Raw genomic sequence first — 15,079 nt, forward strand, 5'->3', positions numbered from 1 at the left:
AAATTTCCATGAGTAGGAGCCTTGTCTGTTCTTTTGCTTCTGTATCTAACCCCTCCTCCTAGAATTCTTTTAACATCTTAAAGGGTACCATTCCATTTTTGTTCTGTATTTGTGGCTGTATATATATAATTTATAATATATGACGTGTGTATTGTTTTTACAGAAATAAAATGTGCACTTTTTTTGGTAACCTGATTTTTTTAACTCAACTTCCCTTGATTCCCCATAATCAACTACATATTGTGAACATCAGTTCATGTTAGTAAATAGTGAAAGGTAGCGGAATATGCCAAAATATGCTGCTTTGGTATATTGATGATTTTTAGTTGTAGACCCTGGGGAAACAGCAAATTCAGTGGAAGGCTTTCCCTGCACTCCCTTCAACTGCCTAGAGACAGAGCCTTCAGGGAACTCGCTGTGTTAAGTCCCGCCCCTGGGAGTTTCACCAACCTCGTTAGACTGACTCTTAACACAGGAGAGGAGACCAGACCGGCTTCACCACAAACCGTCCTACCTCCCACCTGCTCTTCTAAGTGTCCAGTCATCTCTCCCAAAGATCATTTACTCCCTGCTAAGAGGGCTACATCCCTTCCCCCTTTCCCTATTACTATGATAATTAAGTCTGAATTCTAAGAGCCACCTCAAGGAGTCATTCGCTTCCCCCGGGAATCTGCCTTGTATACATGTGTAGTCACATTAATGAAATTGTTTTTCTCTCGTTCATCGGTCTTTATTACATGGGTCTCAGTTAAGAACTTAGAAGAATAGAGGGGAAATTATTTTTCCTCCCCTACAATAGTCTTCTGTAAAAATTTTCTCATCGCATTTTCCATTGTTGGACCTTTTGGTTATTTTCTATTGTAAACCCTTAACGAGCTCAAGACCGTTTAGAAAAACCAGTCTGTGAGCAGAAAATGTCTATCTGGTGCATATACACGTGGTCACCAGAAGGTGGCGCAAGAGAGCGCTTTTCTTTTCCGCGCGGTCATCTTGTGTTCCCGGAGCTCGCCCCTGAGACGGAGTGGGGGGGTGGCTCTGCCCTGGCCGCCTGTCTTGTTCTCCCCTGTAGCTTTTTACCTCTGTGCTTCTCCTCGGCTCCCTTGCCCCATCCAGGGTCTTCTTCCTCAGCCCTCTGGTTCAGATTTTGATATGCTCAATTCCCTCTGGTTTGTCCTGTAATGAAACTGGGGAGCAGATGAGGGAAGGTGTCCCTGCCCCGCTTAACCAGGATTCAGCCACAAGACCTGAGCTCCAGAAAGACTTGGTTGTGAATTTCTAACCCATTGTGTGACCAGCCCTGTTTTTACAAAACGGTCGCCCCAAAGATCTGTCCAGTTCTTTGGGGAAATGGCCTTTCAGCCAGTCCACAAACATTTATTTTGTTTCTTTTCCAGTCGCAAAGCTGAGAACTGCCATTTAGCTAAAGCTTTGCATCCATCCTGCGTCATTTCTTTAGGAGAAACTTCTAGAAAAATAATTTCTGGTTCAAAGTTTATATACTTTTTTTAAAATATGCATTTTTAGGTCTGGTGATATACACTGTCAAATTGCTCTCCATAAACGTTGTACAAAATTACATTCTTACCAGTGATGTCCAATAAGGCTTCCAGCATTGGGGATAATCATTCTTTTTGGTAGGCAATTTGTAACATCTCATTGCATTAATTTATGTTTCCCTAAAGTATATGTTTTTAAGTAACAGGTAGGCAAAAATAATATCTCATTGCTGCATTAATTTGCATTTCTCTAAAGCAAAATTTTTAAATTTTAATAATTTTAAAGTGTATTTTTCTTTTTAGCAAACCAACAGAATTTTAGGATTTTTGTCTATTAATTCTGAGATTCTTTGAGATAGGGAGACACACCAGGGTTTTTTATTGTATTTTAGAATTACATGCTACAGATAGTTGGAGGTGGAAAGAAACAGGGATCATCCAGGCAACTTTGTTGTTTTACAGATTAAAAAAAAATTAAGGCTCAGTTGTTTAAAAAAATGTATCCGATGAAAGCCATGATAGTTGAATCAAACACAAAATGAAAATATTTTTCAGCTACGAAGCTTGGTAAACTACAGTCCTTTTCAATTTAAGAAATATTTTGTGGTGTGTACTTTTCATTAAGTCGCTCAAAAAGATGCTACCAAAAAGTACACAAAAGTAAGACTTCTTTCAAGGAGCTGATGTACAGTCGTGAGACAGTAGTATCAACAAAGTGCTTGGCAAAAAGCAGAGTCAATTTTGAAAAAGCACAAGATGAAGCTTATTACATAATAGGAAAAAATAAGAAAAAGCACTTTATAGGTGGAATGCTTTTCCATTCTGATGGGGATAAAACCCCCACATGTGACCGCAGTTATGTGTACTTCCCACTGATCTGAATCTGCTGTAAGAGGACTTTCAGGAGACTGAGTTCACTATCAGATGCCCCTATGTGGTCTTAAGATCTTATAGGAGTTCCCAAGACTCACAGCCACTTGTTTGGGAAAGAATAGTCTAATAGTCAGTCAACAAACACTCACTAAAGGTCTGTTCTCAACCAAGTGCTGTGGAGGATCCACCAAGAGCAAAGATAAGATCTCTCTGCCCTGGAAGAGAAGACAGACAACACGGAACAGTGATAAAGTCACGGTCACCCCCTCTGAACCATTGTTGGTCCGTCCTGGGAGCTGGCAGCTTCAGAAAAGCTGGAAACTGGAGACAGACTGAGGTCAGATGCCAGAAAGGACATGAGCCGATGCCAAGGCTTTGCACCTGAGAGGGACACGGTGCTGGCATGGAGCCGAGGTCAGAGAGCCAGCACACGGCCAGAGCTGGACGGCAGGGCCGGCGCTCTGGGGCAGGGGCCAGCCTGGAGAGCACCTTTGACATCAGAGGCGGTGGGGAGAGACAGAGCAAAGGAAACGCAGAGAAGGAGGCCTGGGAGAGCTTGTGCGCAGAGTATACTGTTGTGCGGAATTTCTCCCAGACCTCGTGACCAGCCCCAGGGGATGTCCCCCCGCTGGTCCGAAGGGTTCTCGAAGCCAATTCAGTATCTAACAATAGAGGTGTGTGCAAAGTGGTGGGGGACTTACCCTCTGGGATTTCTGAGATTTCTTAGAGGACATAACAGAGAGTGTGGGCTGCTGGAACGGTGGAGGATGGAGAGTAAATGGAGAAGGATCTGGCTGGGAGATCGCTTCCCACAGCCAGCATTCACTGAGCACGTTCTATGGGACAAGCAGTGTGCAAAGCTCTTCCCACGTGCAATTTAACTTAAGCCCCAAGGCAACCTCCTGGGGTAAACTCTATTTTTAGCCTCACCTCACACGTTCAGAAACTGAGGTTTAGAGAGGTTATGTAACTGATCCAAGGCTTTACACTAGAGTGTGTGTTCTAACTCCAGAGCTGGGACATAATTATACATTAAAATAATATATTATACAGTATAATGTTAAGTATTATTATTAGTAACACCAATCACTATAATATATTAATATGGTAATGTTATAATAATATTAATCATTATATAAATATAATATAAATATCTATTAATTGCTATATTAATGTATAGTATAATATACAGTGTAATTTTACTATATTAATATATAGTATAGTATTAAGTATTATTAATATTAATTACTATAATATAGTATTATGGTAATATTATATATTTTAATATAATGTTAATCATTATGTATTATACATTAATTACTATATTAATGTATAGTGTAGTGTATAGTATAATATTAATATTGTTAATAAAATTAACTATGACTATTAAGCACTGAAGCTTCCTGGGGCACTGTTAGAGTGGGCTGTTTTCGGTGCGCTAGAATACTGGACTTCGTCCTGTAGGCAGTGGTGGGGAATCGAAGGTCTTAAAGCCGAGGACGGCTGTGTGCTTGGTAGTGTGGTTGATATGACCTGCATGAACTTTTGAGGCCCTGGGTTCAAACACCAGCTCTAAGACTTTTTGAGGCTGCCTGAGGATCAAGATAATTTTCTGAGGCTTCAAATTCCTGTTCTAAATTAAAAATAGCAATGTCTTCTTACGGGAATGTTGTGAAACTTAAATATGATCATGCACGTGAAAGCAATTTACGACCTGCCAAGCTGAAAATAAATATTAGGTATTGTGATTTCTACTGTGTTTAAGAAAAATCAGCGCAGCCAGGGGCAGGTTGGGGGGACCCTGGGGGGCCATTGGGATGGAGCAGATGAAGGAGGCTGAGGCCCTGCGCTAGGGCAGCGGCGGTGAGGGTGGAGAGGAAGGGCATTTTTAATGGATAATTAGAAGAGTTTACAAACTGGACTAAATGACTGATTGGATGTGGGGAGGGAGAGGAAAGGGGTCAGGATGACTCAGAGTTCTCTGTTGAGTCATCAGGTGGATGGTGATGTCATTAATGCAGGAAGAGGGTGGGCAGGGTAATGCAATCTATTTCAGGAATATTGTGCAGAGGTGGCTATGAGGCATCCAGCAAGTGGAGGTGGTGAAATCTGAGTGGGACTGTGAGTGGGGGGCTCAGAAAAGAGGTGAGCTGTGGATTCAGGTTTGGACATCTTTGGGTGTTTTGTGTGACTAAAACCATGAGAGTCGATGTGATATCCAGGTCGAACATATTAAGCAATGGCTTATAACTCTTTAAAGCCAAGGAATCTTCCCCACTCACACCCAAAAATAAATGCTTATTTTTTAAAAAATAAATGCAGAAATCCAATTTGCAAAACAGCGCAAAATAGAACTTTTCTGGTTCAATCTGGTGGCTTGCCTGGGGCTCACTTCTTGGGACAGCCTCTGAACGGGCTTCACGGAGCCCAGTCTGAGAATCACCAACTTGGAGCAGGAAGAGCGGGAGGAAGGTTAATTGTCACATTGAGTCTGAAGGCAGCAGCTTACAGGAAATCAGACTGGAGTTTTCATTTTGGATTTTTTCAAAGCTACTTTGAAACTACAATTCTTTCGGAAGCCTCACTCAGTACACAGTACTGTTACTTTTTCTGGCCTGCTTGACACTGTTACAGTGCCCACCCTTGCCCACTGGGAGTCACAATGTCATTCAAATAAAGAGCGCGGGCTGAGGACTTCAGGGAATGTCTATTTCCAAGCACGCACATTGGTTTTCCTTATCGGAAGACGGTTGTCACGTACACGTCTGCTGGGGCGTCAGCACTGAGGTAACCACATTTGTCAGTTACCCTGAGACTCACGTAGTTTCCAAATGAGAACAGTGTTAACCATTTACTTGGTTGTTCAATACAAATTATCCCAAATATTAGCATGTAAGCTTTTTTTGTAAAAGTTGGATTGATTGAACTTTTTCTCCTAATTAAATTAATTGAATCTGCTTCTTACTTCAACACTGTTTAAGGCCTTAATCCCAAATCTAATAAAAGCAGTTTGGTCTGGTTATTAAATCAAAAAAGACCTAATCACATGATAAAGAGAGACAGGAGGAAAAGGGAAAGAGGAGAGTAGGAGACCAAAATTTAAAAAAGGACAACGGGTAATGTACTGGTTTTACTGTTAAAAACAACAATGAAGAACTCAAAACTTAGAGGGGAGGTATAGCTCAGTGGTAGAGCACGTGCCTTTCATGCATGAGGTCCTGGGTTTAATCCCTAGCACCTCCATTAAAAAATAATAAGCCTCTCCCCACCAAAAAAATTGGTAATAATAGTAAGTTAAAAGATGTTATTTTAAAAAAAGAAGAAAAAACTAGACATAAAATTAAATTTTAAAAAAGCACTCGAAACTCTGTGATTTAACACAATGAAATTTATTTCTCATTTACTCAGAGTTCAAGGTTGTGGATGTATATGGTCGGCACGTGGCCATTCATCTTGGGACTCGGCCTCGGAGTCCTCACCGGGATCTTTTGCCATGTGGTGACTGGAGCAGGGATCAGAGGGAGTGTCTATGGGCCAGGCCTGAAAAGTGCACCACTTCTGTCCACGTTCCACTGGCCCGAACCAGTCGCAGGCCATGCTCGTCTGCACGAGGGGCTGGAAGTCTAGTCCAGCTGTGCGTTCAGAAGGTGGAGGAGGTGGGTCTAGTGCGCACCTGGCCAGGCTCTGCCTCACGGGAGGGAGAAAGGGTGTAGGCTCAGGTTCTGCGAAAACTAGGAAAAATGAACCCCTTATATGTGAGAAAGTTCAGCCTGATTCTTCCTCTGTGGAAGTCTTAATCCAAAGGATGGAGAGAGGTGAATGTGGAACAGCCTCAACCCTGCTGTAAATATCAGTTAATTTCTAAGTGAATTACCATGTTTGCAAATGCACTAGAGAAAATATATATCGCTTTTATAGGTAAGGCTCCATTCTTAAAATCTTATTTCTTAAAAATTGTATTTCCAATAATGAAATTAGATGTATTTGTACTTGACACAGCTGAGCATTATTATATAAACTCTTCCTTTACAAACTTCTCACCAAAACTTCTTCACATTCTTACACCAAAAAAAGAATTTAAAAAAAGCCAGACATATACCCACTGAGTCATAGAATAATTGGAATTCTGACAGGAAGGTAACTGTAAAGCACTGCTTTAAAAAGGAACACCATTCTGTTTTATTTAAACTCCACAAAGTAGGTAAGCGCTTTATGGGTCGAGGTTTCTAACAGTCTGTTATGCAACCTTTGTTCTCGCTGCGCACATGCCATTTGGTGACATCCTGAGGTCTGGGAGGCTAGGGGATTAGACCTTCTGAAAAGAAAAGGTGATTCTACATCGTGTATAAGAAAAAGCTTTGATGATTCATAAAATTAAAGCCTTTTAGCTCCTGGCAGGGGAGATTTCCCAGCCAACGTGCTGAAAGGAAAGTAAGTGGCTGTATTAAAACTCACCCCCTGATAGAACCAAAGATCCCAGCTGGCTCTTTTGCAGGAAGGACAGAGCGTTAAGCCAAGGTTGATTAGAGAATCTTGAAATGGCACAGAGTAGACGAAGACGTTTGCAGCCTCCAAGAAAGAAACAGGGTGGGTGCCTGCAAGTCCACATGCTCTGAAGAGCACGAAGATTGTTCCGGCAAACGTGTCCTTTGCATGGAATGATGCTTGAGGACACATACATCAGGCTGGTGTCCCTAACATCTGTCCCATACCACTGGCCCATGCCACAGAGGCGTGTCTGATAAGGTAACTTTTGCCTCCGAAAATAAACATCGGCTTGAGAAAATGTGGTCTAATCAAACTGGACTTAGCAGAGAGCCCCGCAGAATCTTCCAACCCCTTCTTATCTTCTATTTTCGTTCCACCCAGGGTTTTTGCTTTTTCTGCCTGGAGACAGCACGTGGTAAATGTTTCTTGGTTTGTAATCAGCATCAAAACTTGATAACTGAATAACGTGGAAAGAGCTTTAGACTCAATACAAGACATTCTTGGTGACTTTTGCCCTTTTTTGGCATATCAAAAAAAAAATGCAGGGCTGTTCTTTCCTTCCCCTTTGTATACAGTTCCTTTCATGCCAGAATTCTACCCTTAGTGTATTTTGGTCTTTAACCACTCTGATTAGCTGGATGTTGAGAGACAGCAGTGAAACAGCCGTGGCCCCGCGTGACGCCTGCAGGGGACGTGATGTGGCCCATCGTGACCTTCGAGGCCACTGTAAGAGCCATGTGGATGTGGAATCTATGACTTAGTAAAATAATTAATTAACTCTTCTAGAATTTATTATTTGCCTCGTACAGTTGAAACGTCACTCCATTTCAATTCCCTTTCAATCCCCTCGTTAAGGAGAAAGCCTCAACTCACTGATCATTACCTGATTCTTCCTGTCACTTGCTGTTCTTTTCAAGGAGAGATCAAGTTTCAGGCTGAGCGTCCCCAGCAGGCCATGTTATTGAGCTAAAACTTAGTAGCACTTTTATTTTTAGTGCTCATCTATGTATAGCAAGCGAAACAGATTTCCCAGGTATCAAATGATGTAAAATTTTCTTTTAAAACAAATAGGTTAAATTCTAAAAAAAGGAGTCCCTTGAAGGGAAAATATCGAATGATAGAGCAAGTGGTTTGTGAATGAATTCAGACTGAAAAACACAGGCATGGTAGGAAGAACACTGATCTGAGAGCCAGAACTGGGTTTCGTTCCTTTGACACTAGCTGGCTGTGTGACACTAGCTGGCTGTGTGACACGGGGCAAGTCTCTGGACCTTAACTTTCTTATCCGTAAAAGGCTGCCACACATCAGTGCCTCTCAGCTTTGACTGCACGTTAGAATCACCTGAGGTGCTCTTAAGACTCCCAGGGCCTGGGCCACATCCCAGATCAATTGCATCAGAACTTAGATGCTCCAATATGTACCACATGCATGTTACAGTTTGATGCAGGAACTGTACTGAGGATACAACGGTGAATAAGGCAGATGTGGTCTGTCTTCACAGAACTGACAATTCAGTGGACGAGGAGCTAAACACACCACGGTGTTTCTACATTAGAGAATGATGGGGAAAAAATGGGAGCCCATCAAAAAACCCTAAATTTTACTATTTAAATTCTATAATAAACATCGCCAGGGCTACCTACCAGCTCACCATGATATAACACGTGCCAGACGGAAAAGCTGGTGGCTTGACAATTTCAGGTTGGAGGTTTGTTGTCTCTTGGCACACAGAAACTCTCAGATTGGTGTCGGACAGAGCCCCACAAGAAAAGCAAGAATAAAATCTTCTTCCTCTCCCTTCCTACGCAGAAGGCACTTCTGGAGATACTGTGTTGCTTGTGTAAAATGTAAAGCTTTCATTTAGAATCTGCTTGAACTCAGAATACCAATAAGATGGACCCCACATGAAGGATGAAACTAACGACGCATGTCGCCTCGCTCAAATAATAAACATGACTGCACGCCGGCGCTCTCGCTCCTTGGCATAATGACCAACACTGTGATTTACACAGAAATAATCAGACATGATTTGAAATCAAAAGAAACCCTTCACTCTGAGAATAACTCTTGCATTAGGTAATTTTGGTTGAAATCTGATTAAAAAAAAGAGAGAAGGACAAAACCTTGTGACTATTGCTAAATCAAATGAATTCCATTTTGGTTTATAAACGTAATGGGTGACAGTTAAGGGGCTGAGGGATCTACACGAACACTTTCAAGAAATACAAAGTTCTGAGTGGTTCTGAATAGTATCCTGGCAACCTCGACATGTTAAGGGAATTTCCTGCAGAATGTACACCGGGTATCAGCATCCTTGCCTCACGGCCAGTCCTGGGGCATTACCTGTACGTCGTATTGACTGACACAAGAGATATGTGTGGACAAAGGGTCAGAGTCCCCAGCAGAGGAACCATGCAACTTCCCGGAACACCAGCTTCCCTTCTGCCACCAGCGCTGACCACTTGGCACTCTGCCCAGTGCCATGGTATCCACAGGCCGAGTCAGCGAAGGACAGCCATGCAGGGTCTCGTGGTTCCCGGGTCTCTGTGAGTGCCTCCACAGTTAAACAAGCGCACTGTTTTTCTGCTCTGGCTTCAGATAACAAGAATTCTTTGTATGCGGAGTGCTCTTGCCAGTCCATTCAAACCACACTGACCCTGGCCTTGCTCTCTCTCAGACAGCTCTCTTTCCTCACTGTTTCTGGAATCAGCTGCACTCATCCCATGTATGCCTTTGTCTTGCTTTAATGTCTCACCAGCATCTCAATCTCAGCAAGCCCAGAGCTGGCTGGAACCGCTCCCCTGTGGCTTTTCCACTCCCCAGCCAGCGCTCCTGCCTTAGTTTCAGTTCACAACACTGGTGTTGCCATCCTCCTGACTGACTCGGAAGTGTGATGCGCTGGACTCTTTCCTCTCCTTGGTACTTCGCTTCCAAGCGTCCGTGAGCTCTGCCATCTCCTCCTTCAAAGAGCCTCTCGTGAACGCTTCCCTCTCCATTCCAGTCCTCCCACCTGCTCTAGCCCCGGGTTCCATGTCCCAGGAAGCGGAGGCTCCTCTGACAGTCCCCTCTGCCTCCAGTATTACCCTCGGCAATCCAGACGGCATTCCGCTGGGGGACAGGTCTGCCTGTAACAGTGCCCCTGCTCTGTCACTCCCATGTTTAGGGGCCCCGTTGCTTCCCTTCCCTCTAAGGCACAGGTGAGGATAATAATGACAGCGATGGTAGCAACAACCTCTGCCACATGCTGAGCACTTACTATGCGCCAGGCCTGGGACGAACAATGTATACGCATATCATCCCGACTTCTTACAACACCTGCATCGCAGGAGAAGGGGGCGCGAGAGGAGGGACATGTTCCAGGTCTCAGGCGAGTTCCTGGGACCGGCCGCCAAGTGAGGGTCCTTGGTTTCACGCAGAAAAAATTCAAGAGCGAGCCACTAATACTGCAATTAAAAAAAAAAAAAAAAAAAAAGAGTGAACCATAGTGAAGTGAAAGCGAGTTCAGTTAGAGGGATACACATTCCACAGCAGAACTCAGTCCCTCTCAGAAGGCAGAAGCAGCCCCTGGAGAGTCGTATTCCATCTCAGAAGGCGAGAGTGGCCGTGGAGGATGGTCAGTTTTACGGGCTGGGAAATGTCTAATGCTAACTAGTGGGGGGATTAGTCCAACTATTTGGGGGAAAGGGCAGGGATTTCCAAGAATTGGGCCACTGCCCACTTTTTGGCCTTTTATGGTCAGCCTGGGAACTGTCATGGCACCTGTGGGTGTGTCATTTAGCAGCTAATGTGTCACAATGAGCCTGTAATGAGGCTCAAGATCCACTGGGAGTTGAATCTTCTGCCATCTTGGGCCTACTTGGTTCTAACCAGTATTTGTCCTACCCTCATGTCTGGGTCATTCTTTTAACGGTTGTGCCCTGCTCCCTCCCCTCCTGTCTCACCTGTATAATTCTCTCTATCAGACAGGTAAGGAAACTGAGGATCAATGTGTTTAAATGACTTGTCCAAGATCTTCCAAGTAAAACAAAGCAGAAATTCAAGTCCAAGTCTAATCCCATGCTGTAAGGGTCACGCCACACTGCTTTCAAAAAGCGCACGTGGATTTCCAGTTCTGTTCTAATGTGCACCAGCTCTTCTGATCTAAACTCACCTCCTACTGCTCTCCGATAGGCCCCCTCTACTCAGTTAGGAAGGGCCAGTCTGAGTCCCTTACATATTCTGTACTAATTCCTTCCTCCTTATATTTGCCTAATATAGTCCACATCCCAGGAATGCCCTCCCTTCTAATTTCTGTTTGTCTAAATGTTCCTCATGCTTCAAGATCAAGTTCAATCTTTTCTTTTCTCTTTTATTTTTTTTTTATGATGGGGAGGTAATTGGGTTCACTTATATTTGGAGGAGGTACTGGAGATTGAATCCAGGACCTCATACATGCTAAGCATGTGCTCTACTGCTTGAGCTGTACCCTCCCCCCAAGATCAAGTTCAATCTTAAGCATAGACTACTTTCAAATCAGTAGAGCCCACACTGGTATTTCCCTTTCCTGAGATTTACCATATGACCCATACTCCATAATTTACTTATTCATAGTTTTGTCTCTCCAGTTAGATGTGAAACTAGAGTAGGGTGCAAAGATTATGGAAGTGCTTCACAGACCGACAGACTTGTGTTTGGATTTCATATCCTGGCTGTGGGACCTCACACGCTAATTATCTCACCTGAAGTTGAATTTCTTCATCTGGAAAGAAGATAAGAACGCTCTCCTGTAAGTTCTGCAGTGGGTTCCCAATTCACCCAGCGTCCAAGCAGTGGCCCCCAAGGTCCCACAGGATGCAGGTACGTCACCTCTTTTGCCTCACCTACCGCTCCTTGCTCACTTCTCTCTGGCCACATTGGCCATGCCATTCCTTGACCACACAAGATACGCGCCTGCCTTAAGAGCTTTGCAATGGCTCTTCTTTGGACAGGAAAGCTCTCCCCAGGTCTCTGCATGGCTATTTCCCTCCTTTCCTTTAAGACTCAGCTCAAATGTCACCCTTTCAAAGACACCTGCACTGACCACCATACCTAATACTACAACCTGCCACCTCCAGCCCAGCACTTCCATCCTGTTACCCTATACCCATCCTCCTCTAACATACTATGTCATCTACTTATTAATTGTATTTTTTGTTTAATGTCAGTCTCCCTCCAGGAGATCATAAGCTCCATAAACACAAGATGCTGATCAATTTTGTACCATGATATATATAAAATGTCTATATAGGGTAGCTGTCAGTGACCACTGACATCCTTCGAATCCTGTCATTTCTATGGTATCTGGTAGGTATCCAACTATTGACAAGCACATCTTTGCACCTAAGGGCTTTTTGTAGAACGTCCCGGAGCCTTTTTGCTCCTCAGTAAGCCAGAAGTGCCCAGGGATTAACGCCTGGGAGTAGCCCTCTCCACCAGTGGCCAAGGGGAGTGGTGTATGTATAACCCAGCTCCCTCACCCCTTGGGTGGATAATTCTGGGTCACGTGGTTTACACTGCTTCCCAGAGTTTTCCACATGGTTAAGCTCTAGACTCCCACTGGACTTGCAAACTTTCTTAGTATGGGGAGAGAGAGAGAGAAAGAAACTGAGTCCTATGAACAAAACCAATTTTTGGATTGATTCTGGATTTACTATGTGAAAAAAAAATTAACATCTAAAATGCCTAACAACTATTGGAGTCAGAGAGCCATTCGTTCGATGCTCATACTCAGGATCTCACAAGGTGGGACATCACTGTTCGGTATCATCCCCTTACATTTTTATGTCCAGAGACTCAGTCTGTCCTGTGCTTTCATGGTGAACTGGGATTGGGCATTCTGAGTGACACTAGCAAAACTCAGAAAGGACTGGTGTATAAATATGAATGCCAAATATAAGGGTAAATATAAATCAAGGAAAAAAAATTTCCCTGGTGAGAAAAGGGAGGCCACCACCCCATCTGCTTTCAGTGTTTACTTCAGAAAACTTGTAATTATAAAGTCTTTCTCTGCCCCTCTGAGATGTAAAGTGTCAACTTTTCAAAAAGCTGAAGAAGCCTCTTGCCAGCTCAAGACTCAGAAATACTTTTTCTCAGGAAACTGGGAGCATCTCTGAAGTGTATTCACCCAGGAGGATCACACAGCCAGTTTCTGTGGGCGGATAGGAGCCTAATTTTGGTGGGCCACCTGGCTCCAACTTGCCAACATACCTCCTGTCACCAGGATATGAGAAATTTTATAAGATATGTAAGCCACAGGGATGTCACATGCAGCATGGTGACTGTAGTTGACAATGCTGTGTTGTGTATTTGAAAGTTGCTGAGAGAGTAGATCTTAAGAGCTCTCATCACAAGAAAAAAATGTGTCTCTATGTGTGGTGATGGATGTTAACTGCATGTTTTAATAATCACTTTACAATATACACATGTATCATTATGTTATACACCTTAAAGCTGACACAGTATAATATGTCAATTACATCTCAATGAAACTAGGAGAAAAAGGATGTACGAAGTTTATTTCTCCTTTGGATAAAGCCAATAGCTAACACAGATGGTCACTGTGATTACCAGGTGGCCAGCAGTCTGAAGATTCGGGGCCCAGGTACGACTCTGCTGTGCCTTGGTAGCTGTGCAGTTCCAGGTCCCTTACCTGCCCTCTCTGGGCCTCGGTTTGCTCCTTTGCACAAGGAGTGCTTTGGACTATCTGTTCCCTCCGGGCCTCTTCATTTTCTCAGGTACTGCGCCCATAGCACGTTTCAGACTTGACCTTTAGGGCAGCTGCAGCCGTGAGTGAAACAGGTTAATTCAAGATGATTTTATTTTATTCATTTAAGTAATCATAACAAATAGTTTTAAAACACTTTTCTAAATGGAAGGCTCGAGGAGATACATCTTTCCATAAATATTATAAGGTGAAAATTTGAACTTGGAATGTGCATACGATCCCCAAGGGCGGAGTCTCAGCATCCAAGCTCCTGCTTGATCTCATCCTCTCGCTTCTCCATCTTCAGCCTTTCGATTTTCATTGGCTCCTTTTCTTTAACTTAGAAGTGTGGTTTCGTCCGTTCCACCTGCACACACACATACGCTCGCACACACGCCCCCGTCAACCTTGTGTGCGCCTCTGCTAGTGCCCGACTGGCTCTTTCCCCCTCTCCCTCCTCCGCGCACAGTCACAGAGGAGCCTCCGCCTTCACTACACAATTTCCCACTGCCCTTTCACTTCCTGTCTCCACCTCTCATTCACTCATTTGCATTCTTTCAACAGACATCCCCCCCCCACCCTCTCTCTCTATATATATACATTTGCCAGGGCTGTAGGTACAAAGATAAGGAGCATTTGTTTCATTAAAATGCACATGGTCCAGGGTGAAGAAACGCAAGTTGTGCAGTACAATGGTTAGAGCCTAGGTTTGGGAGTCCAACTGTGTGGCTTTGAACTGTCTCTCCTACGTACTAGATGCAGCCTTGGGCAAGTTGCTTTACCTCTCTGCACTTCAGGTTTCTCATCAGCTTAATGGGGTTAATCATAGCCCTTACCCACAAAGGCTGTTGCAAGGATTGTATGAGGTAATGCACACGGAGCATCTGGCATGGAGCCTGGCAGATGGTGGATGCTCAGTGATGGTGAGCAGTTTCTGGTACTATCACATCACAGTGGGGCACGCAAAACAATGCTTTGGAACATCCAGGGTTGGTTCTTGACCTAGACCAGGGAGGGAGGCTAAGTCAGGGAGGCTTTCTAGAAGAGAAGAATGGCCTAAAGTGAGTCTTAGAGATTAGTGAGGAGTCAGCCAGGGGCCGGGGAAGAGAGAGGAGGGAAAGCGTATAGGGTTAGGGTACAGTGGACAGGAGGAGAGAGCACACAGCCCACGCTGGAGTAATCCTGATGGCGTGGCCAGGATGTAGCGTGAGAAGAAACTGACTTATGGGGACTAGGAAGGCAGTCCCTGCCCCTGCCCCTGCCCCTGCCCCTGCCCCCGCCCCTGCCTAAGAGCTCAGCTTATACCCTGAAGGCAGGGGAACTAGTGGAGGACTCCAGGTAAGACAGTGGCAGACCCAGACTGGCTTCTGCAGAAGATCATTCTGGGAGCTGACATTGTGGAAGGGCCAGGAAACCAGTGTGTGTGGTGAGGAACTGGTGGCTAGGGGTGATGGTTAAATTTTTTTTAAGTGGAGGTGCTGTAAATTGAAACCCAGGACC

At 44.2% G+C, this 15,079-nt stretch overlaps 1 non-coding gene across 1 annotated transcript; it reads left to right on the forward strand.

The window, feature by feature from the left end:
* The first annotated feature begins 5,540 nt into the window (after nucleotides 1–5,540).
* Nucleotides 5,541–5,612, forward strand: TRNAE-UUC (transfer RNA glutamic acid (anticodon UUC)). The gene has a single exon. It is a non-coding gene; the product is annotated as a tRNA-Glu (tRNA).
* The last annotated feature ends 9,467 nt before the right edge of the window (nucleotides 5,613–15,079 follow it).

Source organism: Camelus bactrianus, chromosome 25 (assembly GCF_048773025.1).
Source record: "Camelus bactrianus isolate YW-2024 breed Bactrian camel chromosome 25, ASM4877302v1, whole genome shotgun sequence".
Lineage (NCBI taxonomy): Eukaryota > Metazoa > Chordata > Mammalia > Artiodactyla > Camelidae > Camelus > Camelus bactrianus.